This window comes from Dama dama, chromosome 19, assembly GCF_033118175.1.
Source record: "Dama dama isolate Ldn47 chromosome 19, ASM3311817v1, whole genome shotgun sequence".
Taxonomy (NCBI): domain Eukaryota; kingdom Metazoa; phylum Chordata; class Mammalia; order Artiodactyla; family Cervidae; genus Dama; species Dama dama.
In genome coordinates this window covers 46,422,250-46,446,236 of record NC_083699.1, presented here as the reverse complement: position 1 = coordinate 46,446,236, position 23,987 = coordinate 46,422,250, and the positions used below count along the sequence as shown (strand labels likewise).

At 46.6% G+C, this 23,987-nt stretch overlaps 1 protein-coding gene across 5 annotated transcripts in view; it reads left to right on the top strand.

Moving 5' to 3' along the window:
- Positions 1-23,987, top strand: part of XXYLT1 (xyloside xylosyltransferase 1) — a 174,636-nt gene that overhangs the window by 95,338 nt on the left and 55,311 nt on the right. The gene's annotated exons all lie outside the window — the stretch shown is intronic.

Genomic DNA, 23,987 nt, shown 5'->3' with positions numbered 1-23,987 from the left:
CTGACTCTTACCACCTCCACCTCCCACCCTCTGCAGATGGTATTGATGGGTCTGCCGTCTTTCTGCACTGAACATCTTGGGGACACTTTTGTACTTATTGTTTACAGTAAATAGTTTGGGCCGTGGAGTCTGCACCAAGACCATAGATGCTTACTTAACTCATTCATTTGGGAGAGTTGGTGACATTTTTTTCTTGTGGAAAGCCCAGCCATTTGGGTTCTGGTTCAGCTCAGAATTTTAAAATCTCAGGCTCTGTCTTACAATGGAGGTGTTGAGATGCAGCTTTAACTTGCTTGTCTGGTGATGAACTAAGTTTTCTTGGCCTCCGAGTCACCAGCAAGCCCTCCTCTGTGTAAGGGGAGCAGGTTTGTCAGTGTTTTTCAGGGAGGGAGAGGCCGCACAGCTTTTGTGCACAGATGGGCTTTGATCAGTCGAGTCAAGAGTGCATTCTCGTGCTATATATAGTGTTTTCCTTATCAGGTGCTCAGCGTAGAGAAACTCCAGCACTGAGAACCAGGAGACACGTTCAAGAGTATTCATTGTGGCATCATTTGTAGTAGCCCAAACCAAAAACAGCTGAATGCTCGTAGACAACAGAATGGATAAATATAATATATTCATCCAGTTGAGTACTTGAGATAAAAATGAGCAGACAGGTACCTACGTGCACTGATAGGCAAGACTAAACTGTACTGTTTAGGGATGTATATGCAAGTGGTAAATGCCATAAGGAAAACCAAGGAATGATGGTCCCAAACAGCGGCATGACAGTTACCTGTGGAGTGGGTGGGGGGTGGGAGGGGCGTGGACACGGGTGGGCATTGCCCCTGGTTGGCTGCAGTGCTTGTGCTCCGCTTGAGGGGCTGTGCATGTGTTTGCGTGTATTCCTGTGTGTGTAATATATATCTTACAATTTAAAAATATTTAAAAAGAGAAGGAAAAGCAGAAGCACCTGGAGGTTTTCATTATAAACCAGGCCCATGACCCTGGGTACAGAGAATTCCACATTGCTGCCTGTTCCTCCTCCGGGCAGAGCCATAGCCCCCCCCAGAGCCTGGAGCTGGGGTTTTGCTGCCCCCCTGAGCTGGCCCACCCTTGGTGGGTGACTGACTCCCTGTGGGCATTCTCAGAGCCAGGCCCAGTCTGTGGAGAGCCGCAGGGCAACTAGTGACTCAAGAACATGCGTGTCCTCTTAGAGGAGAGTGACAGCCTTGGCTTGGTTGTAGTTATTTGCAAGACCCAGATCACATAACAGGAAATTCCTGCTAGGTCTCTGAGTGAGTTGATAACTCCTGGACCAGGTAGGCTGTTGCCCTTACACAATCCTCTCACAGGTTGCCCCGGAGTCATGCAATAGAGCCCCGTACGCTGCTGTGGGTGGGGAAGAGGAGACTTCGGGCAAACACCTGCCCTTGCACTCATAGCAGCACACCCCCACCCCGCCCCGCCCCCTCCCTTCACCTTCACACAAGGCGTATGTTAGGTCTTTGGTTGTTGTTAAACCAGGGGAGGAGATGGAAGGAACACTGAACCAAGAGTCTGATGTCCTATGTGCTAGTCCCAGCTTGGTCACCACGCTTGGCCTTGCCATCTGAGGGTGGGAGCAGGTGGGCTGTGAGACCACCCTCCTCCAGCCCTGGCATTTGTGATCCCAGCCCTTCTGACCCTCACCATTTCCGAGTCATCTTTGCTCATCCTGAGGTTGCTTGTCAGCTGGTGAATTCCATACCACTATATAGGGCCCCTGCCCCGAGGATCGTTAAACCAGGCTGACTATTAAGTGCAATTAGAGCTGTGAGGCCTTCAAGCACTGGTTTGGAATTTTTCTCATGTAATACAGATGAAAACTTGATCACGCTTAACTTAAATGGTATTGGCCAGAATTTATCTTTTCTGTACATCGAAGATTTTAGAAACGGTGAAACCTAAAAGCAATTTAATTAGCCTTTTCAAAGGAAACCTTTGAAAGATTTTAGATCCAAAATAAAATTGAGTTTTCCTCATCTTCAGAATTCTTCATTCTGCACCATGACATGAGACAGAGGAGACTCTTGTAGCACGGCTGGTGATAAAGTCCAGAAGATGCCCTGTTTGTAGGGCTCACTCTATCAGAAGCAACAGAAATGAAAAGTCCTTTACTTGCTCTTCCCCTCCTCCGTCCCCTTCTAGCCGAAATGTTTCTGAAGACCTCTGACAATGAAGTCTGCAATGACTGCCCTGTGTTGATCTGTCCCCACCGGCTCTGAGTAATTTGATACTTGCCTTCTGTCTCATGCTGGTGCTGGGAGCATTTGCTGCTGGCTGGGGCAGGGAACTGTGGTTTTTTGCCATCTTCCATAAGAAAACTGGAGTAGCCCCAAAGATCGAGTGTTAGCTGTCTGCCACTCTGGAGTCTGTGCCTGGGTGTGACTGTTTGTAGGGAGGGGGAATGAAGGCAGGGGAGTAAACAAGGCCTGAACCAGGGCCGGCAGAGCCAGGCCCCTGAAAATAGCTTCAGTCTCATCTCCGTAGACTTGGCTGGTGTAGCTGATGGGGAATCCCCGTGGCCTTCCTCTGTAGGCACCCGGTCCTCCCCCAGGAGCTGGCATGTAGATTGTGAGGTGGGCAAGATTTTATCATAAACAGAATCGGCTAGCATCTGTGCAAAGAAAGGAAAATTTAGAAACCAAACAGCACAAAAGCAAACTTAGCTGATGAACAGAGCGCATTCTGATCTGGAAATTCACTAAGCAGACATAAATCTAGACCTTCTCAGCTGTGTTATTTTTATAGTCACTTGTCCGAGAGTTACTATACCTCAAAAAAGGCACATATTAAGTCATTTTTATGGCTGTTTCCCTTTGATTGTGTGCCATGAATGTTAGAAGCTTGAGGGGCTGGAAGAGAGAGTATTTCCTACTGTACTTTTGACAAATAGCTTTTTAAAAAAACAATCCCCCACCCCCCCACCCCCGCCCCGTCCCAAACATAGCACCACATCAGCTGTATTTTTTGGAAAATGATGTCTCATGGGATGCTAGCATTTTGATTAAGGAGCCTTTTCCTCTTGGGTCCCTGTAAGACTTTGTTGAGTCAAATGTCTCATGACTTCCCTCATCTGAAAAATGGGGAGCAGTGGTCATCTTGGGTGGAACATTGTCCTTCCTTTTGTGATTCTTTCTCTTCTTCTTTGCTAGGAAACTCTAGTTAGTTGGGCAGTGTGGTTAGTTGGAATAAGGGGAGATGGGTCTAGTGCTTTTTAGCCATGGACAGCTGTGTTTCAAATATGTGTTAATACAGGATGCCATTGAGCATTTTCTTCTTTATGAGTGTATTGGAAAATAAAGAAAACTGTTAGACCCGCTTTGTGCATAACTTATAAAAATTGTAAGGGTGTATCACCTGGCAGAGCAGCCATACATAGAAGAAATGACTCAGATTATACTCAGAAACCATAGATTATAGTCCTGCCTTTCACAAATTACCCATGTGACACTATGCAAGTCAATTGATTCTCTGAACTTCTGTGTTTTCATCTGTAAGTGGGGATAGATATGTCTAATACATAGAATTGCTGAAATGCTTAAATGAAATAAAACACATGAAAGTTTCTGGTGTAAAAGAGACTCTGGGTAAAGAACGTTTCCTCCTTCCCACCCTTAATCATCATAGCTCTGTTTGTGTTTTCCTTTCCACCTGATTTGTTGTTCTGTATACCTCCTACTCTACCCCACTCACAACAGATATAGTTGCCAGTTAAAATACAGGATGCCCAGTTAAATAAATTTCAGATAACAAACAACCGCTTTATGTAAGTATATCCCCAAATATTTTAAGGGGATATACTTACACAAAACAAGTATTGTTTATATGAAATTGATATGTAACTGGGTATCCTGCTGGTTTTCTTTCCTTCCTTCCCTTCTTTTTTTCTACATTTGGCAGTTCTGCCCCTACTCAAGTGTTAAAACCCCCCTTTTTAGCAACAGGGAATGATCTGGCTTTTCTATAAGATCCTTGAGTGAATGGGAACAAAGGGTATGGAAGCGGGAAACCAGTGGGAAGGCAAGAAGTTGAGAGGCAGCCTTCAGAGTCTTCAGGAGACACCAGGCCTGAGGTTCACCCACCCTTCTGCGGGAGCCAGGGCCAGACTGTGCCCTGGGAAGTTGGGTAGGCCCCTGGAGCGAGGACACCTGGCAATGGCTTAGCTTCAGGCCACAGGGCTCCTGATGAGCCTGGAGTGAGTGAGTGAGAGTGTGTGTGTTGAGGAGCTGGGGTAGCAGCCACTGGTCATGGTCACTCTGTCTTGAGGCTGGCCTCCTGAGGAGCTTTATTAATGGGAGCCATGGGCTTCTGGTTCATTCTCTCTTGGCTCCACTGGCTGGCTGTGTGCTGGTTTGAGCCCAAAGCCACCATGAGGTGGAAGCAGCAAGCGAATCCTGTCAACTGCTGATAATGACACCAGGCAGGAATTTGCTTTTGTGGTTAATATTTTAATGATGTCCATTCTTCTACATTTTTAGGTCTTGTGGTTTTTATTGATAGCATTTGTGCCAGCCTAACCTCTTTGCAGATGCTTGAAATAAAAATGTCTAACTTATTTTCAGGCCTCTTTATCCCATTCCTAGCACTGGAAAAGGGCTGTCAGGGATGTTGGGAAGGAAGTGAGGACTAGCACAGAAGTAGGAGGGGAGGATGTGGACTTACATCACCTCTGCCACTTATGGCTGTGTGACCTTGGGCAAGTTTCCTGACCTCTCTGAATTTTAGTTTCTTTAGCTGAGACCTGGAGATTGTAGCAATGCTGTATAATACTATATATGGTGAAGTCAATCGAAAGCTAAATTAGACAATGTATCTGGCACAGACTAGCATTTCTTATTTGTAATAGCAACTTTATCCAATCCCACTCAGGCACTTAGTTCTGTGACCTTAGGGAGCTCACTTAATCTGTGAGGTTCAGCTCCCTCATGGTATGTAAAGCTGGAGCAACTGATAATTTAGCATAATTAGGGCTGGTATTTTGGCTTCCGAGCATCTGTCATAGCTTCTTGGGTGGCCCAGTGGTAAAGAATCTGCCTGACATTGCAGGGGACACAGGTTCGATCCCTGGGTTGGGAAGATTCCCTCGAGAAGGAAATGGCAACCCACTCCATTATTTTTGCTGGGAAATCCCATGGACAGAGGAGCCTGGCAGGCTACAGTCCATGGGATTGCAAAGAGTCAGACATGACTTAGCAACTAAACAACAACAAAAACAGCATCTGTACCCGCTTCATATGTTTGAGAAATTTCCTGCTATATAAGCCTGCCTCCCTTTATGGGAAACAAAAAGGCTTGAGACTTTCTTTCCTGGACTCCTTGCAGCTAGGGTGCTGTGTTCTTCTCCATCCCCTGAGAAAAGCACCATCAGGAATTTAGAATCTATGCAGGCTGGTTTTATGCTTTCACTATATACCCTAAGCAATATAAAGTGAAAGTGAAAGTGAAGTAGTTCAGTCGTGTCTGACTCTTTTCGACCCCATGAACTGTAGCCCACCAGGCTGCTCTGTCCGTGGGATTTTCCAGGCAAGAATACTGGAGTGGGTTGCCATTTCCTTCTCCAGGAGAAGCAGTATAACGTATTTGCAAAACAGAAACTGACAGTATTACCAGGAGAAAACAGTGAGTCCGCAATGATGGAGTGAAATGTTAACGTGCCTCTGTCAGAAACCAGGCGCTCGAAGAGGCAGGAGGTTTGTGTGCAGAAGATCACAGCAGGAGGAAGGGCGGGGAACGTGAGGAGGACAGACTGCTGAGGCAGGCGCCTGTCCCCTGTTTCACACCGAGAGCCTGGCTGGGGGGCCTGGCGGGTATTTCAGTGCCCCACTGAGAGTGAACTTCTGGCCACTACCTGCTTGTGGACTCCAGCCCTTGGCTCCAGTGGTTTCTTGTCCATGGAGATGTTTCTCTCATTTTTCACCCCTACTATTTTCCTTCCTCTGCTGCATTACTTGAATTTAAAAAAATATGAGAGTAATACATTTTCATTAAAAATTGCAGCAGTATACAAAGATGGTTATTTTTCCAGAAATTTTCTACAGATTTATCAGTGGTGTGTGTGTAAGTGCACTCATACTTTATGTACCTTTGTGCATCTTTCTTTATTCACTAAACAGTGTAACTTGGCCATCCTTATCCCTAACTCAGTATTCCTGTATTAAACATTGCTAGTCTCCCAATACATATTTTTTTATGTTTTATCTTGGAAGGCTTCCAACATAGACAAAGGTAGACAGAATCATGTAGTACTCTAGGTGCTTTAGTATTATAATATTCACAGAGTTTTAGTAATTATCAACCCTGAGCCAACCTTGCTTCATCTTTATTCCTATCTATCTTCTCTTACCGCCCCTTCCTAGGCACCCCCATTATTTTCAAGAAAACCCAGTCAGCAGGCCATTTCATTGGTAAATGTCATTTTAAATTTATGATTAAAAAAAAAAACAACAACAATTCCATGTACTTGTTTCTGGATTTGGAGCTGAGAGGTTGTGTGAACTCATGGTGTCATTTTGTCTTCAGGTTCCTCATTCTGAAATCAGTTTATATGAGGGAGGAAAACAGACAGACACAGCTCTAACTTCTAGCCAAGTGACATTTTCCATCCCTCTCCAGATTGTCTTATGTCAGGATGTTAATGTGGTAGTCTTGTCTGGAAGGTTTTACAGTCCATATAAATCCAGGTCCATTGTTCACCAGGCATGAAGCGCTGCGTTATAAGGTAACTCTGCCACCACCATCATTTCAGGATGAGTAAGCTAGGACTAGCAGATGAAAGAGAGTAGATTTTCATCTTTCTGCTGACACCTGAGGATGAATTTCTTGGCTCTTGTTCTTGTGTTTTTTTTTAAAAAAATTAACCAAGATTGAACCTGTCAGTTTCTATTACAGTTAAATCTGAGTAAGGAGAGAAAAACCTGCCAGCTTTTAAAATAGTGGCTGATGAAGAAGCCCTGTATTCCTTCATCCCTGGGAGTTAGAAGACAAGGCTGACTGCTTTGGAAGAGCCCGTGTAACCCAGCGGCAGTGATGTAGCCCCTGCAGGAGTCACTAATAAAAGGAGAGGGAAAATACCTGCTCTGTGGTAGAGATAAAAATATTATAAGATTATTATTTTTAATGGCAACATTGGGAAAATATATTTTAAAAGGAAAATGCTGTATACAGAAAACCTGAGTGGAACTGTGTTACTGTTAATGTAACTATTTCTTCTCTGATGGCTGTGCCCCCCCAGGGAAGTTGTGAATATCCAATGTCATCTGAAGGTCATGGAGTCAGGGAGGCTCCTGAAGGCTGAGCACCCAGGCTGAGATGAGGTCCTGGTGGGGACCATGTGAGGGACTTCCCTTCTCTGAAAACACGGCTCACATCAGCTCTCATGTCACCCTGTACAGTGTGAGTCCTCTGGCACTACTGAATCAGTAAGACCCACGGCATGGTGCCTGACACACGTCACGGGAAGAATGAGTGAGGAGATGAATGGGCAGATGGGTGGGGCCAGGTTGCATGCTCACTTTGGGGTGTGCAGTCTAGGTACCAGGCACACAGTAGATTTTGACTGAATACATGAAGGGACCATTGTTTAATAAGAGGGGACTTCCTCAACAATGTGTTGACCAGTTCTTAAATAACAGTCCATAGGCCCATTGCTGGTGTTTTTATAGAAATCGCTTTTCTTTTTAGAGACAATCCATGGCATTGTTATTCTCAGTTTTTATTGGGTTCATCATGTGTGAACCACAAGATTAGGAGCTTTGAGGAATTATGAGGTAGATCACATGGTTCCTGCTTTCAAGGAGATTATAATGTGAGGTAGATGGGCAGTTGGAATTCAGTAAAGACTCAAACACCCAAAATGCAAACCTCAAATTGGTGCTGCTGTTTAGAGGTTTCCCTTGGATGAGCCACAAAGAAACTTTACTATAGGGACTGGGAACTTTGTATGCGCCCATGTCATCCTCAGTTTAAGAGTCTGCTGTCAGAATTCTAAGGCGCGCGCGCGTGTGTGTGTGTGTGTGTGTGTGTGTGTGTGTGTGTGTGTGTGTGTGTGTGTGATGTTTCTGTCTTTCTTCTGAAAGGTCTCTTGGGAGGGCACTGGGGTTTGCTGTGCAGGTATAGCCTCCAGGAAGCATGTTTAGATGGACCTGGCCCTGTTCACAGATGGGAAACTCCCCTGCAGGCTATGGCTGTGGGCCTGGCTGAGCAGGAGAGAGGAACTCGACCCTGTGCTCCAGAAGCTGGCAGCCTCATTGGTGGGACCACCACCCTGGATGGCTTCTTTGGGGGCCCTGCCTGGCAGAGGCCCAGCAAAGGATGACAGGCTGGGAGGACGGTCCTTCTTTGCATTACTACTTGTTTCTTTTGCCAGATAAACATCTTCTTGAGAAATCCTCCTTTGTAATCTAGGCAGCAAAAAAAGACTTATCTGTAAGCATCTTTCTGGGGGAAAAAGGCAAAATAGCATAGCTGAATCATGGTGACACATGTACAGGAGGGACTTTCTGTGACAAACAGCATGTGAAAAGGGCTGAGTTAGGCGTGACTGGCTCCACGTGAGGGGATTTCAGTATGGCTCCACGGCCACCTTGGCTCACATTTCAGCCACATGACTGCATTTCTGCAGGTGATTGAAATGGATAGTCAGCCCTGAGGCCCTCTGCCTCGAGGTTGACTGCAAAATTGATACTGCAGAAATATCAGGCGTTTCACCTGGACCAGAGTTTAGAGTAAACCGCTTAGCTCCTACTCTTGCATTGGATGACTACAGGTCATTGACTGTTAATTGTAGAGCATTCCTATGACCTTTTGTTTGGAGGTGGCAAAATTGACCCCCCCTCCCCAACATCCAGGAGCTGCCACTTTGATCCAGGGACCTAGCCATCCCCAGCATTCCTGTCTTCAAGATTTTTCTATCACTGTTTGTAAAAGGAGATGCAAGGAACCAGAATTGCTTCCCATATAATAATCTACCTGTCCATGCCTCTATATTGAACACTCATTATGAGGTTTGCTGTCCAGATGGGCTTCAGAAATGTGAGGTCAGGGAACTGCTCGAGGGACTTCATTACTATCAGACAGCATGGAGTGAGTGCCAGTCCATTTGGCTGCTTCTCTGGTTCCCCTTGACCCCCCTTGGCCCTGTAAGGAAACACAGCCTCCCTTAATAAATGAAGCCCAGGGTGTGCACAGAGTATGAGTGAGGGAAACCCTTTCCCTAACTGCTCGGACCATCTTATCTCATTGGATCCAAGAATCATGAACTTGGAACTGTAAAGAAAGGAATATAATTCTAGTGCTCTAACTTGGCTCAGCAGTGAATGAGATTTTCATGTTCCTAATAATGTGACTATCGTTCATTTGTATTCAGCTCTCAACCTGGAAGATGGTGTCTAAGCATGGTAAAAATGTAAAGGGGAATCATATTTTTTTTTTTAGAAGGAATGACTTGAGCTTGAGCAAAGGAGAAGCTTCTGCATTTCTTCTGCCTCTTCCTTCCTGCCAAGATGTCAGCAGAGTTTGGGAAGAATACAGTGTGATCTTGGTCCTTCAGGCCATCTCTCTTCTCACACCTCACATCCCCTCAGCTGCTTTCAGAGGTTAAAGGCATCATACAGATCAGTGGTCCCCAACCTTTTTGGCACCAGGGTCCAGTTTCATGAAAGACAATTTTCCCATGGACTGGGGGTGGAGGGGATGGTTTGGGGATGATTCAAATGCATTACATTTATTGTGCACTTTACTTCTATTATTATTACATCAGCCCTATCTCAGTTCATCAGATATTAGATCCCAGAGGTTGGGGACTCCTGATACAGATGATCAAGCAATATATTTTGTATGAAAGGCGTATAGAGAACCTTTGGGGCCTTGTTGGTGCAGAGGAGACTGAAACAGGCAGCCACAACCTGGGAGAGAGGTATGGGTAAATGGAATACCTGGATCAGCTGTGGGTGTAGGTGCCCAGCAGCCACCTGCATGGACAGGGCAGAGGAGCCCCAGTCTCCAGTCCACATGCCATGTCACATTTGGGATCAGATACTGAGTGGTTTTTATTTTAAAATGAGAGAACTTCTGGTTAGGCTCTCAGAAGCAAAGAGGATCATCTAGTTAATGTAACATCTTGTAACAGGCACAAGAATCATTTGTGATTCAGGAACTCAGGATCTAGCCTGTAGCGGTGTAATTTCAGGTAAATGCCCCCAGGAAGTAATTCAAGCTTTTGAAGGTTTAAAAATGGATTGTGGCACAAAAGGATGGAGAACAATTGATTGAACACCCATCTACGCCCTGGTTCTTAACTGGTGTTTTTGATGATCTTGTTTATTTTGCATGAATATGAGCCCAGTGTTGCCAGGTGTTTGAATTTTTTTTCCCCAAGAAAAGCCATAAATCTGTGTTGTTAATGTAAGAGGTCCTGATTTTAAAATAGTGGTAATTAAGTCTGGTGGCCAAAAAACTCCAAATGGTACACCGGATTCAGCTCAAGAACTGCCAGTTTGGGACTTTGGGTCTGAAAGTTCACTGAGGCAAAAAACTGACTGAATGCCTCTTTTAGTCAGCGTGGACCTTCCCAAGGTTTTGGTTATTGGCTGATCCTTCAATGCAGACAGTTTTTGGGTGCTCAGACTTTTTCTCAAATGTTTTCTGTCTTTACTTGAAATAGTTGATTTTAGTTGGTAATTCAAAATTCCATCAAGTGATTTTCTAACTAACCTCACACTTACGTAATCATAAAATGCCACGGCCAAGCATAATTCTTGTCCAGAAATGTCATTTGGGAAGAAAATAAAGATTCCCAGACCTCCATTTATCAGAGTGGGCAACAAATTTAATGTGTATGAGAAAAATCTTTGAACTCCTCTCAGTGTCTGAAGGTGCTTTTAAGAAATAAAGGTCTAGATGGGGAGGAAAGGAGGAGAGAAACCCAAGGCAAGAGGGAAGGGGGAGAGGCATGGAGTCATGTGGCAGCTGTGCGTTCGCTGCTTGCATCCACCATCCTGCCTGTTCAGCGCTGCCTCATGGACAAGCCAGGGAAGTGCTGGCCCAGGGAGACCCCGGTCCCAAGCCTTGCTGTCAGCATAGGCATAGGAGTGAGGATGCTGGGATGCTGTCAAGACATACAGAGTGACCTCCCTGAAGGCCCATCTGAAGTCAAATAGTCCTATTTTTCCTGGACAATAGATTGGTTTCCCCTTCTGTACAACTATTTAGATGTCCTCCTTTTTCAGTTGACTAACAGAAACCTTAGAGCCAAGCTTGGGTACACCTGAATCTTGCTGCTGTCTGTAGAATGCCTGCTGGTGTCTTTGCTAGCTAAGATAAGTTCTTCCACAACAAGATGGGGGTGGGGAGGGGGGTCAGATTTAAAGGGAAGGAGGGGAGGAAGCTGGATGGAGCCTGGATTAGTCTCCACTTTCTAGATCTGGCCGCCTGTTGTAATTAAAGATAAACATCGTGAGAAATAGTCCTGGAGGAAGTGTGGTGTGGGTGGGGTGACCATTTAACTTTACCATTAAATTATTGTTTAAACTGGAACACTTAGAGAGCGAAGAGGGGATGCTGTTAATAATCATGCCAGGACCACAAGGGTGAACCAGGCCTGTCCTGGGCCACCCGAGGGTGTGTAATCACCCTCAGCTCAAGGCAGCAGGGCAGGGAAGGATGGAGGGACAAAGGTGGGTCAGGGATGAGGCAGGGGAAGGAAGCTGTGAGAGACTGAGGTATTCGGGATCAGAAATACTGCTGAGCTTGGCATTGAACAGGGACTCATCATCTGTTAGAATCAGAAAGGGGGTGTTGAGCAGTTCTTGGGTCCAGAATTTGGCTTTTGACTGGACTTTCAAGGTGCAGAGTGAAAGCGGCTCTTCCCTCTGAATACATCTTACCAGGCCTGCCCTCCCCCACCCCCCACTGCTCCTGGCTTTCTGTGTCACTGTGGGAGCTGTGGCTGGCTTTTAACTGAATGGGGAGATTGGGTGTCTCTGTTGGGTGGGCTTAAACTACGTAGTCACTAACTTGAGAACTGGCCACTGGATGTGGAGGTGGTGGTGGTGGTTTAGTCGCTAAGTCGTGTCTGACCTTTGCAATCCCATGGACTGCAGCCCACCAGACTCCTCTGTCCACTGGGATTTGGCCATAATTCCATGTGGAAGGAATCAAAAGAAAAATATGGAGGTGAGGTGACTGCCTCTGAAAAGTGTAGATGCTTTGTTTTCACCATTGATTCTTGGCTAGTATTGAAAATTCCCAAGAATTGCTTTTAGTGCATGCCCGTTGCACATCAGAATTTCACCAGGGCTGCTCCCTTTCAGCCTGTGACTGGAAAAGGCTGCCCCTGTGCTTCTGTGCATTCCAGAGGGCCTCAAGATGGGGGTCGCGGGGCTTGCCTCCTGAGACAAGGGCGGAGGGCTCAGGAAATGCCACCTTCTGTCTCCTGGGTGGACTGGTATTCTGTCTGGAGCAGAATCAGCAGAAGCTGAGAGGGTCCTGGTCTGGGAGAAACAGGCTGGGCTGTAGGTGAAGGCAAACTCTGGGAGCTGGGGATGGATGGAAACTCAAACTCTGTGGATTTCACAGGCCTGGCCCTGGACTCACCCAGGATGAAGACCTTAGGCAATTAAAACAAGCTGGGCATTTTGGTCTTGGTGTATTTTTACAAGGTGGCTCTTGTCCTCTTATCCCTGGATATCTGAGCTTATCCACGCTAACCTGGTGATAACAGTTTAGCTCTGAAGGATTCCACAGGTATCGGTTTAGGGCCTGCCCCACATCAGGCTCAGTGGGCAAGCCAAGGGCCCCACCCTCAGGAGAGGGTGTAGTGTGGATGGCTGGCCCCCGCTGCCCCTGAGGGGCTGAGCACCCTGGAAGATGTTCTGTGGTTGCATTCCCATAACTCAGAAGTTGTTTCCTTCTTTCCTTGCTTCCTTCCTGCTGCTCCGAAGGTCCTGGTCGCCTCTGCCTTGCTTCACACCACTTTCTGCCTATTAGAAGCTCCTTGGCCAGACTGTCCACTTGACTTTCAGTTTCATTTCACCCTGGACACAGTCTTTTGGCTCACTAACAGCTGCGTGTTCTGCAGCCAAGGACAGCCTATCCCATCCCTGTCCTCCCTGGTCCCCAAGTAACTGATGACTTCACTCTCGCAGACTCTCTTGAGCTCCTACTGTATGCTAGGTGCTGTGCTAATTCTAAAGTCCAAACTCCTTAGCCAGCCACCTGGGGACCTTCTCTGTCTGCCCCTCCCCTTCTCCCCCCACCCCAACCTGTTCCCTGCACCTTTTGCACAGGAACCCTGACCCCCACTGTCTCCCAGACAGGTGCTCACCTCATGTGTGACCTTTGGGGATGCTGTTCCCTCAGCCTAGCGTGCTCTCCCTCCATCCTGCTCTTCTGTTTGCCCTGCTTATCCTTTGAGGCCCCCATTTCCATAGAGCCCCCGAAGGCCTCCTTGCTCCCAGCTATAACCCCCACTCCTCAGCACTAGCTGCCCTGAGTTATGAGCAACAGCTCATGACTCGGCAGCCAGATGCTTCCTGTGTGTGTGTCCCCTGACAAGGCTGTGAACTCTGAGGACAGGGCACTTGGCTGATAAAACATTAACAAAAACATAACCATCCTCTCTCCTGGTCTCACAAGTACAGTTGGGAAGCCTTGAACTAAAACCAGGCCTCGAGCCATTATCCAACTCTGGTTCTCTGAGAACAACCTGGAGTTTTAAGACTTGATTATTATTTTCAAATAATGGTATGAAGGATCAAGAGGAAGTCAAGGGGACTGAACTTTAGCCATAGGGATAAAATCAAATCACTTGATTTCCTGGGACTATACATGCTCTCATTGCATTGTGAATATAGATTAGAATGTTGGGAAATTATCTGACCTCAAAGTTAGAGCTGGGTAGACTCTTGGGTCTACCACTCACTACTTATGTAACTTTGCATAATATATTAAAACCTTTTAAAGCCTCAAGTTTCCTCATCTGTTAAATGGGGATATGCCCAACTTATTCCTTGTAAAGTGAAACCACGGCATGTTTGAACTAATGTGATTCACCTGTGGCAATGCAGATAAAAGTGTCACTGGGCTAGTGTTGTGGGTGCTCAGTGAACAGTTTAGAATGAAGTGATATCATAGACACATCACACAACTCCAGGTGCAGAGGCACTCCGTAAATGACTTGCTTTCCCCTCTTCCCCCACCCCCATCCTACACAATCCACACCTTTCCTTGGTGCTAGTCAGTAGTCAACAATGTCCCCAGAACTCAGAGGGGCCGCTGAGGGTGGGAGGTGGGGCCGCCTTTTGAAGCCAGGAGGACTTTGTCCAGGCTTGGAAGGGCAGCAGGCTGTGCAGGAAGAGACTGCATCCTGCCTGACATGAAGCTGCCACTGGCCCTTTTCTCTTCACAGCCTTTGAGGTTCCAGGCCAGTTGCGTGCCCTTGGCCAGAATGAAAAACATGACTTTATTTTTCTCGCCCATGGGCTAGAAGACCAGTGTGGAAAGCCCAATGGCAAAGGGGCAGAAGCTGGCCAGGTTGGAGCTGACTGTGAGTAGCCATCTGTGTTTTGAGAATTTCAGACTGAAAATAGCTCACAGCATACAGTGTCTAGGGTTTTTGAGGTACCAGAATTAAAGCATTTCAAGCTTCTCCTTGTTGTGTGCTTATCCCTGCATGCCATTTGACCCCGGTGGTCCTAAAGGAGGCAAGATGGCTGATGCAGGCATGGTCTCTGTGGTTCATGGACACTGTGGTCTGGCATAACCATGAAGCAAAGCCTGAGCTTATGAGACTTGACCAAGTTGAAGTCTATCCACCTCCTTCTACATACTTGTTCCCTGGGGTCATGTCTCAGTTTGAGAACCTGTCTTCTACATCCAGACTCTCGTGATGGTCTGACCATCTCACACCACTTTTGTTCCAGAGGCAGAGAATAAACTCTTTACTGCCTCGAGTCTCCGCTTGGTCCTTCCTCATCTCAGCCCTTAGACAAATGTGCCGTCACCTTACCAGCAACTCAGGTTGTGCTGTGGGCTTCCCGCTGCAGCTTCTTGGTGCATGTCAAGGTGGTTGGAACAGCACTGCAGTCCTTTAGTCTTGAGCAGGGTTCAGCTGTTTCCAGATTGGCTTCATATCTGCTCCTTATACTAATTCAGCAAAGTAGGAAGGCAGATAGTTTATGCCAATTTTGCAAAGAGAGTGATTTGAGGATGGGCTATGTAAAGAAATCTGCCTGCAAAGTGGGAGACCAAGGTTCCATTCCTGGGTTGGGAAGATCCCCTGAAGAAGGGAATGACAACCACTCCAGTATTCTTGCTGGGAAAATCCCATAGACAGGAATCTGGCAGGCTACAGTCCAGGGGGTTGCAAAGAGTTGGACATGATTGAGGGACTAACACACACTAGATCTGCCTAGGGCCACTCAGTCACTTGGTCAGGAGTAGAGCTCAGGGCCCTCTGCTCTGTGCTTGAGGTCCAGGTTGATGGTTCTTGGCTCTTGCCCTCTATTTCCTGAATTATGAGGCAGAGGATCTGGAGAGGTTTTGCAGCCTCATGCTCAGCACCTCCAGCCTTTTTGGGATTTACAGCATATACAATTGCCCTGTCCCTCCAACTACATGTAGCCCCAGGTTCCACAACTATGATTCAACCAACCACAGGTCAAAAAAAAAAACCAAAAAAACCCCCAGAAATTCCAGAAAGTTCCCAAAAACAAAACTTGAATTTGCCATGTACTGGCAACTATTTGCATTGTATTTACAACTATTTGCATAGTATTTACATTGTGTTTGGCATTGTTAGTAATCTAGAGATGATTTAAAGTATATGGGAGGATGTATGTCGGTTATATGCAAATACTACTTCAGTTTCTATGAAGAACTTGAGCATCCACAGATTTTGGTATTTCTAGGGGGTCCTGGCACCAACTCCTCACAGATACCCAGGAAGGACTGTACTGACTTGCATGTTAAAGACAATCACTGTCTTTCCCTTAGAACATTTTAGAGTTCCTTAGTGTTTGAACCCCGTGCAAACTGCCCTCCCACCTCTATCCATAGTTGTATCTGGCAAAGCCTGGATTTCTACTCCGACCTGTACAGATCCCTCCGGCAAAAATGGTTTTATCACTTCTGCTCACAGCACAGTGAGATCCCTGGTGATGGGTGCTGTGATGAGTGTGTAATTATAGTCTTGTGGATGGCTGTTCTCAGTCTCTTTCTTGGGGTTTTTCATTTTGGGGGAGTCTCAATGGTGTAGGTTTTAGTGTGAATTGTGTCCAGTCAGGCCACTCATAGCGTTTATACCAGAGAGGGAGTGTTTTTAATTATTAGAAGGCATGGGCTTCATTTTCATGATAATCTGCAGCTTGACTTGGATTAAATTTCTCTTACTATGCTTTAGAGCATTTTCCTTTCTTCTTTCTTTCCTCTTTCGACCGCATCCATCCATTCCTTATCCACAACCCATCTAAAGTGATAGGAAAGATTAACTGTGGGTGTCTTTGATGAGTATCAGTATCTACCCACTAACTTATACAAATCCCATCCCACTCTTTACTACAAGAGCATCTTGTTTCTACTACAGTGCCTTCCCCATGAACCCTGAGCCCTGGGGTCTGTGTGCTGAGCCAGCCTAGGTGTGGAGGTGCTCAGCATGTCATTGGTTCTTGGAAATTGAAACCACCTGTGCTTTCCCTCCTTCCCTCCTATCTTCTTGCTGCTCTTGCACTCTCTATCGTGCTTAACACTCCTGCCTCATTCCACTGAGTGACTGTTGGATGAAGGGATGGAGAAAGCCTTGGGTGGCTTAAGTCAAGTCACTTCCTCTCTATTTGTCCTGGGTTCCTCCTTTTTAAACTGAGAAGGATGAATTGAAGTGACTTTCCTGATTCAAACAGACAATTATAGACTCTGTTAAAATAATCAGAAAATCTCAGGCATAGAAGAAACATTTGGGGGCATCTTTTTTTTTTTTTTTCACTTTTAAGCAATTTTTATTACAAATTTTCAAGGAAAAAAATCTGTTTTGATGTAGGTGACATTGACTTTTCTGCAGAAATGAAGATTCTTCTACAGAAATAACATTTGCAGATACTCTGCTTTGATTATGTTGTTTCATTATACTTTTTTTTTTTTTTTTAATTTTTATTATTATTATTTTTTTTTTCCAGTGGGCTTTGTCATACATTGATATGAATCAGCCATGGATTTACATGTATTCCCAATCCCGATCCCCCCTCCCACCTCCCTCTCCACCCGATTCCTCTGGGTCTTCCCAGTGCACCAGGCCCGAGCACTTGTCTCATGCATCCCACCTGGGCTGGTGATCTGTTTCACCATAGATAGTATACATGCTGTTCTTTTGAAATATCCCACCCTCACATTCTCCCACAAAGTTCAAAAGTCTGTTCTGTATTTCTGTGTCTCTTTTTCTGTTCTGCATATAGGGTTATCGTTATCACCTTTCTAAATTCCATATACATGTGTCAGTATGCTGTAATGTTCTTTATCTTTCTGGCTTACTTCACTCTGTATAAGGGGCTCCAGCTTCATCCATCTCATTAGGACTGGTTCAAATGAATTCTTTTTAATGGCTGAGTAATATTCCATGGTGTATATGTACCACAGCTTCCTTATCCATTCATCTGCTGATGGGCATCTAGGTTGCTTCCATGTCCTGGCTATTATAAACAGTGCTGCGATGAACATTGGGGTGCACGTGTCTCTTTCAGATCTGGTTTCCTCAGTGTGTATGCCCAGAAGTGGGATTGCTGGGTCATATGGCAGTTCTATGTCCAGTTTTTTAAGAAATCTCCACACTGTTTTCCATAGCGGCTGTACTAGTTTGCATTCCCACCAACAGTGTAAGAGGGTTCCCTTTTCTCCACACCCTCTCCAGCATTTATTGCTTGTAGACTTTTGGATAGCAGCCATCCTGACTGGCGTGTAATGGTACCTCATTGTGGTTTTGATTTGCATTTCTCTAATAATGAGTGATGTTGAGCATCTTTTCATGTGTTTGTTAGCCATCTGTATGTCTTCTTTGGAGAAATGTCTGTTTAGTTCTTTGGCCCATTTTTTGATTGGGTCATTTATTTTTCTGGAATTGAGCTGCAGGAGTTGCTTGTATATTTTTGAGATTAATCCTTTGTCTGTTTCTTCATTTGCTATTATTTTCTCCCAATCTGAGGGCTGTCTTTTCACCTTACTTATAGTTTCCTTTGTAGTGCAAAAGCTTTTAAGTTTCATTAGGTCCCATTTGTTTAGTTTTGCTTTTATTTCCAATATTCTGGGAGGTGGGTCATAGAGGATCTTGCTTTGATTTATGTCGGAGAGTGTTTTGCCTATGTTCTCCTCTAGGAGTTTTATAGTTTCTGGTCTTACATTTAGATCTTTAATCCATTTAAATTACCTGTGGAGCATGCCTGACTTATTAGGTCTCAGCTTGATTATCTCCCACGATGGGGAACTTGCCACCTCCAAAGCAGCCTGTTATTTTATCGTTGGCTAAATTCATAGGAATGTTTAGCTGTATATTAAGTTTTTAAAAATCTGCTTCTCTATAGTTTCCATCTCTTGTCCTCACTTCTGTACTCTGGGGCCGCATGAAGATGTGTTTGTATATGTGGGGTGTGTGTGCCTCTGTGTGTGTGTGTGTGTGTGTATGTATTCGTACCCACAGAAGTCCTTCAGATATTCAAAGAAGCTCTCATTTCCTCTGAGTCATCTTTTGTGTTGCCCGTATGCAGCAAGTTCAAGGTTTGCGTTTTAGAACTTTACAGCTATTTACATAGTATTTACATTGTGTTTGGTATCGTAAGTAATCTAGAGATGGTTTAAAGTATAAGGGAGGATGTGTGTTGGTTACATGCAAATGCTACTCGAGGGCCTCTGCTCCCTGGAGCTTCCTGACAGCTGGATCCCATGGCCATGGGGCATTAGTCACAGCTGTGGGGGATTTCTCTTGAGCAGCTTTGAGACCATACTGCCTCTGTCATCACCTAAACATTAGCTTAAATTTTATACTGGGATAAAAATAAACTGAGCCCCTAGACGTCTCTGGTATACATCTGGCCTCTAGAGGTTTTGAAAAGCTTAAGCTTCACACACACACATCGGGTTCTGGTGCGGAGCTGCTGTCCTGACACTCAGGGCCGGGTGTCTGGCCTTCTAGGAGGTCCTGGGAGCAGGGGATCCCAGCATTTGCAGAGCGGAAGGGCCCAGACTCTTGGGTTGGGGAAGCCGGGTTACTTTCTTCCTCTCAAAACTGGCCTGAGGGGATGCTAACAAGGCAGCATAGTGGAGAGGTTAAGGGCACAGGCTGGACTGGGTTTGAATCCTGGCTCTGCCACTCACTGTCTCTGTGACCTTGAGCTGGCCACTTGACCTCACTGTGCCTGGGAGCATCATCAGCAAAACAGTGCCTTCCTTGTGGGTAGGGGCCAGGCTGTGAGCACTGAACAAGTTCATATTTGCCCAGTGCGTAGTACAACGCCTGGTATAAGTGCTGTGTGAGTATTTGTAAATAAGTAAAGCAGTCATGTCAAATATGCAGTGCAACCTGTGGTGATTGTTCACCAGGAAAATGCATCCAAGAGGCTTTAAACAACAGATCGTCTCCTTGTGGTGGTTCTTCCAGCAGAGGCGATTAAAATATGGATCATTATCATTTGAGAGGCTGAAAAACCTGGTTTTCTCTGGACCAACACATTCTTTCAGAGCCGGGTAGATGCCGTCTCTTATGGGACAGTTTCTCCTGATGGTCTCTGGTCACGTGTTCGCCTGCAGTTCTTATAAAACTGTCTGGTGCCTGTTGGAGGCACCAACATTTCTTCTTCTTCCTACTTTGTGAGAAAGGTCCCACCCTTCCTCTCCCTCCACAGAGCTGGCAAAGCTGTCCGCCTGCAGACGTAGCTGCTGTGACTCTGGGTCATTCAGGAAGCATTCATGTTCCACTCCTCATCACTGCCTGACAGCCACCTTTGCATTTGGCAGGAAGTGCATTTCAAGCTTCAGCTGCCTCTCTCTCCCCATTTCAGGCTCCTTAATCTGCCTTATTCTTTGTCTTCATTGTCCTTGTTCCATCAGGCTCCAGAGACCATGCTGGTGTGAACAGCTGCCCATCACCTCCACCCCAAAAGGTCTTTCTGGAAAGATGCTGTATGATTCTATTTTTCCTAGAACTCAATTAACTGGGAGATTCAGTTGCTAGTTCTGCTTTTGTTAAATGAGAAAATCCAGTTTGTCAGAATATACAGTTTTGATAGAGGATTATGTGTGGAATTAAGCATACTGAATTGTCTTCCTTCCCTTTCTTCAGTGGTAAAATGAGAGTCATGTTGTGTGTCTCAGTTTTTAGAAAATCTGCAGAAACCTTAAAGTGCTGTGTCTCTGAAAGATTATTTTATTATTAGACTTAAAGTCTCCAGCTTCATCGGGATCTCCTGAATGGTGGTGTCAGCTGCAAACCTCCAAGTCAGGGAAGGATGGAAGGGTGGCATCACTTTCTGGCTTTTCAGCACTGATTTGGTACATCAGGAAGGCTATACATCATCTCTCCAGTGAACACCAATGTCATTCATACCTCCAAAACTTCACTTTCCTCTATTGCAGTTTAAATTAATGGTGAACAGAAACATACTGTGAAATAGCAATAATTCATACTTAATGAAAGCATGTCAAAAAAAAAAAAAGAAAGCGTGTCATGTGCCAGGCACCGTGCAAAATGCTTAGGTGTTTAATTTTCCCAGCTCCCTGAGGTCAGTACTGTTTCTGTCTCTATTTTACAGGTGAGGGAATAGAAGTCAGGAAAGGCAAAGGTCATGCCCAGGGTGTTACAGCCTGTAAATGGGGTTGGCACTGCCCCAATCACTGCCTTTGTTCCCTGCGTGTGTGGGCTGGCACTGATGGGCCCTGGCGGGGGGGTTGTGGGTGGTGGCCTTTTGACTGTCCATCCTGTATAGAAGGAACGCTCTCCTGAAAATGACTCATTATGTTAGCCACCTGCAAGGGGATCAGTGTTTCTGGGAGGATGACAAGGAAGCGTCGTGTCTGGTGCTGTTGGGTTTGTTTGGACAGGAGCTGAGACAGGCACTGGCTGTGTGCCCCCAGGCATCTAGGTTTTATAGCTGCCCCCTTGCTGAACTATGGGGAAGGTCACCCCCTTCCCTGGGGCCCCAGGGTTGAGTCCTGGGCTCGGTCTGACACTCTGACCCTGGAGTGTGTGGTCACCTTTTGGCTGTGGTTCGATTAATTGCTGTTGTTTTTCATTCGTCCAGTTCGTGTCCGACTCTCTGTGATCCCGTTGAATGTAGCCCACCAAGCTCTTATGTCCATGGGATTGTCCAGGCAAGAATGCTGGAGTGGGTTGCCATTCCCTTCTCCAGGGGATCTTGAAGGCATTGAACCCGTGTCTCTTGCATTGGCAGGTGGATTCTTTACCACTGAGCCACCTGGGAAGCCCTGTTCGATAAATACCTGTTCCTTAAAGTTGAAAGAAGAATGAAGTGGATTGCTGGTGTCTGGGGCTCTGTCAAGGCAGCACCAGGAAAGGGGTCAGATGTAGGCCAGCTGCCCTTGGGGGTGGTGAGGTTGAGGACTTGGAAGGTGGGGCAGAGGTCCTGAGGCTGACTGTAGAAAGACCATTTTTGGCAGCAGGAGCAGCCAGAGTGAGGGCAGAGGTGGGAAGGGGCAGGGCTGGGTTTAGGGCTGAGGCAGAGGGGCTGGGGCCCAGGGGCTGCTTAAGAGGGAAGGGAAGTTGAAGGCAGCCAGTTTGTAGAACCTCTGGTGTTTGCATCAGTGCTCAGCCGCTTGCTGCGAGGTGGCCTGGGGGCCATGTGATGACCATGTGCAGCCCTCCCAGCACATCCCTGACGCCTCTGACACTGGTCCTACTGGCCCAGGGTGCAGACATGGCCCCACAACTGCACCAGGCAGGCCCTTGGCCTATAGCCTCTGGTTCAAAAGCCAGGCTTCCACCTTGGGCCCCCTGTCTGAGTTCCAGCTGCCTCAGCCCTGTTGGGTCCTTACTTCTTCAGGAGGAGGTCCTGGCTGGCTGGTTTCCCCATTTTCCTGTTGGCCCTCCCAGGTGCTGCCCACTTGCCTGGACTTTATCACCACATATACTCACTGAGTCCCTTAGGGAGGACCAGGAGAGGCAGTATCCCCATTTTACAGAATCTACCCAAGGTCACAAAACTAGCAAGTGGAAGTACCTGGCTTTGAGCATAATCTGGTTTTCTTTTTACTACAGCATAGCATTGCATCCTGTGCGGTGAAATTAGCCCACTATGCCAGCCCCATGAGCACACTTACTGTAGAATTTTGTCACCTAACTGCTACTCTGCCCGCCCAACCCTGCCCAGCCCAGGCTCCGAGAACAGTCTTCTCAGAAACAGGTTCTCACCTCTCAGTTTGAACCATCACTACCTCGTTGACTTAGAACCATGGGGAGGAAAGAGAGTGGGGAGAGTGTCGTACGAGTAGAGTGGGGCTTTCAGGAGACGCATTTTCCTGCTGCAGCAGATTCCAAGCCATTCTTCATGATTGCTGATGAGTACATTTTGCTGCAGTGGCAGAAATAGCTATGTGAGAGCAAGCCAAATGTTCTATGTCTAATTTGCTCCAGGATGGCTAGCTGCAAAGCTAAAGCCTGCCCTTGCTTGCAAGGTGCTAATGGGAATGTGGACCTAGGACTGAAAAACCCACCTGCATAGTGGGAGATCAAGTCAGAGCTCATGTCCTGCTGGCAGTGGCTTCCATGACCCTTTCATGGACCATGACCATGTGTGTTTAGAAAGGAGTGGGGAAGAGGGTGGGAGAGACCTTCTCCAACTGGTTTGGGTTCTGATTCTGGGGGGATTGAGCCACATGGGGGTCAGAGCTTTGGCAGGTAGGATGTTTGTGCCAGGAGAGAGGCTGCTGCTCCCAGTGTTGGAGAGGAACAGGTCAACATGAGGGAGGGCATTTCTGTGACTCATTTCTGAGAGCAGGCTGCAGGGGAGTGGGCTGGATGGCATCTTGGAGAGAGGCGCCTGAGTGTTCCTGCCTGCAGACCTTGACTGGCATCACATTTGCAGGTCCGGAGCTGCACAGACCCCTGGGGATCCTGCTCCCATGGGGCTCTACCCGCCTTCCTTCCTTGTGACTTGCAGGACAAAGCCACATACAATATGGTGTGAAGGCCCCTTTTGATCTCACTTCAACTGCTCTTTTAGACCCGTTTCCCTCCTCTCCCTGCTCCCTACCCTGAAGCTGCAAGCATAGGGAGCTGTGTGTGGGTCTGGGTGCAGCTGTTTAGAGTTTCAAAGGTGCTGGCCTGAGTCCAGCCCCTCCAGATCGCCTGTTGTCTCTGTTCTCCTTCTCCTCCAAGGCTTCGCACATGCCTGTCCTCGGTGTGGCATGCCCCTCCCTGGCTCCAGCTGTTGAAATACTACTTGTTTTGTAAGCTAAGCTCAGGCATAGCTACTTCCATGAAGCCTGCCCTGATGGCTGCATTATCCCTGAGTTGGGGTCTTCCTTTCCCTTTGCTCCTGAAGCTCTTTGCTTATGGCTTTGATGCGACCACAGTGCAACTGTAAAGTTTTTGAAAGCAAGCAAGTTCTACCCTCACTCATCTCTGTAACTTTCACACCTAGCCCAGCCCCTCCTGGCAGTTTCTAGAGGACAACAGGCTGCACGGTCCCGTCTATTGAATGGAACCCTTGTCACTTCAAAGTCAGCTCCAGAGTCATCTCTAAAGGTGCTGCTGAGTGAGTGCTTCCCATTGAGGGGCTGCTGGAGCTGTACCCAGTGCTCCTTAGACAGGGACCTGGAGATCTAGAGGAGGTCCTGGGAAAAGTGCATTATACTGAGTATTTGCTGAGCCTGGCAAAAAGGCAGGAGAGATATACATGTGGTCAAAAGCACAAGAGAAGGTGCTCGACATCAAGAGTCATCAGGAAAATGGAAATCAGAACCATAGTGAGATA